This window comes from Oryctolagus cuniculus, chromosome 2, assembly GCF_964237555.1.
Source record: "Oryctolagus cuniculus chromosome 2, mOryCun1.1, whole genome shotgun sequence".
Taxonomy (NCBI): domain Eukaryota; kingdom Metazoa; phylum Chordata; class Mammalia; order Lagomorpha; family Leporidae; genus Oryctolagus; species Oryctolagus cuniculus.
In genome coordinates, this window is record NC_091433.1 from 98,151,617 (window position 1) to 98,156,786 (window position 5,170).

The following is a 5,170-nucleotide window of genomic DNA, read 5'->3' on the forward strand; positions in this document are numbered from 1 at the left end:
ATTAACCTGGACAAGGCTGGGATCTCCCAACTTCTATCCTAGTGCCCATGTCTTTGCAGAGCGGCATAACCAAGAAAGAGAAAATCATCTCTGGCCTTGGCTGAGGGGACTGTGGGAGCTCCCCACATTTGAAGCCAGAATCTTTTTAACCCTGAGATTCCCTCTTTCATAGGAAGTCTCTTTTCTGACCTTGTCTTCTTAGCATAAACCTCTCAAGCCATCAGACCCCCCATAGCCCCACATCACAGGGCACATGTGAATGTGAATGGCTGAATGAACAGAATCTTGAGGTATCATGTAAATGGAAGACTCATGAATCTATTCTCACCTTATGGGTGTACTTGAAGGTGAGAAAACTGAGGCAGGGGACTTTGGTCATGTTTGACCATAGAGTCCTCCTTACAAAGGAAAAAACAAAACAAAACAAAACACAGAAAATCCTGTTCACACTTCAGAAGTGCCCAGCCATCCACCCCTGAGTACATGCTCCTGGAACAATGACAAATCCCCTAAGACCAGAGTTGGGCAGGCACTGTCTTGACAGTGTAGAAAACATTTGGGGAGGAAAGGCCCTGCCCCTCTAGAGCCCATTGGTTAAAGGATCCAGCAGGAGACTCAGAGGCTTGCCACATCACACATCTGCCCACAGAGTAGGATGGTCACAGATGTGCTGTGAGCTGTGGCCTCGTGGAACTGGCTGCAGCTGTTGACACATCAGGGATGACTGGTGGCAGTGGTTTGAGCTAATCCTGCCTCTGTCTGGCCAGCATTGCAGTATGCATGGAGCGAGTCTGCTCCTGGAGTGCCTGATGAGGCCAAGGGATGTGTGTAGACCTACAGTCAGAGGAAGTATGAAGCACTGGCCTCAAGGTTGGAAAGTTGCCATAGCAACAATATTTTCAGAAGGTGATGTGGCAGGGGTAGCCCTGCAAGGCAGGGTGGACTCCTGACTACAGGTCCTTCCCCGTATACTCCTGTGAACTTAGATGAGCCTAAATTGAGTGCAACAACTTGGGTGGGTGATGCTGAGAGACCACCAGATGAGATCCTGGTTAATGTATGCAGGTTGTGGGTCATAATGACAACTGAATGTGCAATGTTGGGTGCTGTCCCATGTGTTCACTCACATGCCTGATATGAATGAGGGTCAGACAGAGGGAGAGTGGGCAATGGGATTTTCTTTTCTTTCTTTCTTTTTTTTTTTCTTTGGACAGGCAGAGTGGACAGTGAGACAGAGAGAAAGGTCTTCCTTTTGCTGTTGGTTCACCCTCCAATGGCCGCCATGGCCAGCATGCTGCGGCCGGCGCACTGCTCTGATCCAATGGCAGGAGCCAGGTGCTTCTCCTGGTCTCCCATGGGGTGCAGGACCCAAGCACTTGGGACATCCTCCACTGCACTCCCAGGCCACAGCAGAGAGCTGGACTGGAAGAAGGGCAGCTGGAACAGGATCCGGTGCCCCGACCGGGACTAGAACCTGGTGGGCCAGTGCCGCAAGGTGGAGGATTAGCCTAGTGAGCCGTGGCGCTGGCCGTGCCATGGGATTTTCAAGAAGAACCTATGAGCAAGTGAAGAAGGCTTATTTCTTACCTGGGGCTACTAGAGAAGAAGAAAGGTTTGCAGGCTAGAAAATGAGCAAAGAGACAGGAAACAGCATCTCCTTTGCCCCTTCCCCAAGATGCACACCCAAGGTTAGCAATTGCCCTCCTCTTAAATCTGAATTGGCGGTAGTAATGATGTTGGAACTTGTGAATAAAGGGCCTAATGTGGCTAATATTCTGCTTGTCTTTCCTACAAATGGCCCAACAAATAATATTTGCTTAAAACAAATATAGGCATGCACATAGCTTGAGACTTGACTGAGAGTTCTTGCAACATGTAAGTACTCCTTGCTGACTTGAAAGATGCTAAATGTGTGGCTCCATACTGGGGATTGGGAGTTCTGTCATTAGAGCTGGATTTTGCCATTGGTGGTGCACATCATTTTCTCTACTAGGTCTCTGACAACTCCTATGGCATTTACCCTTGCTAGACATTTCCTCAGGTTCCCAGCTGAAAGGCAGCCAAACATGAATCCCATTATTGAAAGACTGACATCTGTGGTCTCTTTGCGTGAGACCCTCAGCTGTCGGGCTGGAAGAGCAACAGCATCTCTCCACAAGAAACACTGGAGACAGGCCTGATGAGCCTGTCTGTTTATTAGCAATCAGGCTCAGAATTTATAGGCTAAGAGGGGAAGAAAAAACCTTGGGTGGCAACAGCAATTCTATAGAGCAGAAGGGGCAACATGCCAAAAGGCCTCTAACTAATTGACTTATAGGTCACTAGCACACATAGGCCCCTGGGCTCCTTTGTGCAACCAGCCCATGTCTGGGAGTTGCTTATCAGCTCTCTGTTTATGAGCCACAAAAGCATAGCCACAAGGCTTCCAACAGGAAGAGGAGATGTTGGAAATGGGCCTGGAGCTCCTGCCACTTGCCAGCAGCCAGGCTGTGGGGTCCCTCCTGGGAGGCATAGCGCACCATGCCCTCTCAACCTCCTGCATGGGCAGGGCAGGCAGTCCCATGGGATCACCCACAGAAATCTATCCCAACTACAAAAGATTGTGATTGGCTAAATTTTTATTATAGAATTTATATCAGAAATTTCCCACCAAAGTCTGCTTTATTCTGACTTTGTCATACACAGTGATGGAGAAAGGACAAAAATCCTTATGTCCATGTTGACCTCTCACCTACACAACAAGCAGTCCCCTGTTTCTCTGTCTTGCTAATACAGCCTCTTCCCCCCCGCCCCCACCTAGACCAGCCATGCCCTGCCTCAACTTTTGGGCACAACACTATATGAAAACTCTGCTATCAGCCTGAGATCTCCCCCACTCCTCCCAAGCTGTCTCCCTCTATCTCAGCGCTAAGCCTCAGAGTCCAGCCTCAGCCCAAACCCCTCCCAGCTCACACTGTGACCTCAAAGGACCTTGAAATCTAGCCCAAGCTCTTCTCTATCTCAGCAGCCCTGCTTTAGCTCAGACCTCCAAGCTCCTTCCCACCACTTTGTGCTATATAAAGCAGAAGTCTGTAAGACATGGAGTTCTTTCTTTGCTGTTTGCTGGGAACTCTCTGCCATGCATTCACCTTGGAGTGAATCAACCTTCTGAATAAACCTGGCCTGCCTGTGGCTCCATGCTCTGTCACCTCTTTCTTGGCACACAGCTTGTCTTGTTTTGTGGACTTGTGCATGGAGATTAAGATTACTACCCCAATCCCTGACCATTTAAAAGCTAATTTATAAACACAGACTTGGAATGTGGCTCCATTAATGTGTGTCTGTGATCTTAGAAGTTCTTTTGGCTGCTTTTATTGGGAGGTGACTGTCAGGAAATAAACTGCTAGGAAGAGATTGATGAGATTTCCTCTGAATTCTGTGGTGCATCACTGAAACTTGGAACACTTTGGTGATCTAAGATTAAAAACTCATTAACAATTCTTGCTCAAAGATGCTAAAAATAATCAGCTATCTAGATCATAGACCTTGGATAAATTTTCTCTCCAACTTGAAATTTCTTTTCTTTTCTTTTCTTTTCTTTTTTATTTGACAGGTAGAATTATAGACAGAGAGAGAGAGAGACAGAGAGAGAAAGGTCTTCCTTCTGTTGGTTCACTCCCCAAATGGCCGCAATGGCCAGAGCTGCACCAATCTGAAGCCAGGAGCCAGGTGCTTCTTCCTGGTCTCCCATGCAGGTTCAGGGGCCCAAGCACTTGGGTCATCCTCCACTCCCCAGATGCCAGCACCGCAGACAGAGGATTAACCAAGTGAGCCAGAGCGCTGGCCCATCCAACTTGAAATTTCTAAAGAAGTCTTCACTTAAATGTTTTTAGCATTGATGTTTTCAGAAAGGAAATACAAAGAGCTACCCTTTTTCTTTGACTTAGCTGAACTTAGTTGTGGAAAGGAAGGGGAATGTGGAACCCAGTGACTGGTGATGTCTGGAGACCTAAACTCCTAATGGCTACTTCCATGATTTCCTACAGCTTTTAAATCTGAGTGAAATCAGATGAGGAACTCCAGTGTGCAAGCAAAGCACTCTGACAATCAATACGTGGTCCACAGTAGAGACTAGGGTACCTGAGGAGTCAATATAGTCATTTTTCAGCATGGTGATTGCCTTAGAGCCATGCTGGGTGTAAGAAATTCCCAATTTTTGGTCCCCCAAATCCAGAGAGGATTCCATACAGCTCAGGACAAGAGAAGTTTTGACCAAACATGTGAAGCCCTTTTTGCATTCTTGATAGGATTTCTCAGGATCAAGGTTCTAAGCATTTTGACCTTGAGATTTCTAGCTGGACCCTTGGATATGTCAAAGGATAATTTTGTATTTTCTAAAAACACTTGAAATCAGTTTAACAAAAATATTCTTAAATACAGATCTTAGGCTACTTTAGACACTAATTTCCAGAATGCTGAGGGAAAGAAAAAAACTAAAAATCGCATTAAACTGCTAGTAGAGGGGCCAGTGCAGTGGCACAGTGGGTTAAAGCCCTGGCTTGATGCTCCAGCATTCCATATGGGCACCAGTTTGAGTCCTGGGAGCTCCACTGTTGAGCCAGCTCCCTATTCATGTTCCTGAGAAAGCAACAGAGGATGGCTCAGGTCCTTGGGCCTCTACATCCACATGGGAGACCCAGAAGAAGCTCCTGGATCCTAGCTTCAGATCAGCTCAGCTCCAACTGTTTCAGCCACTTGGGGAGTGAACGAGCAAATGCAAGTGCTCTCTCTCTCTGTGTCTCTGTCTCTCTCTGTAACTGTCTTTCAAATACATAGAATTAGTTACATCAGATTGAATTAATCATATTTATGGATTTCTATGCTTTTATTTAAATTTTTTGGTTCTGCATTTCAGTGTTTCATCTAGATTCAGGAAGATTACTTTTTTTTTTAACTTTTATTTAATGAATATAAATTTCCAAAGTACAGAATATTGATTACAATGGCTTCCCCCCCATAACGTCCCTCCAATCCACCACCCTCCACTTATCCACTCCCTTTCCCCTTCCATTCACATCAAGATTCATTTTTGATTCTCTTTATATACAGAAGATCAGTTTAGCATACATTAAGTAAAGATTTCAACAGTTTGCTCCCACACAGAAACATAAAGTTAAAAATACTGTTTGAG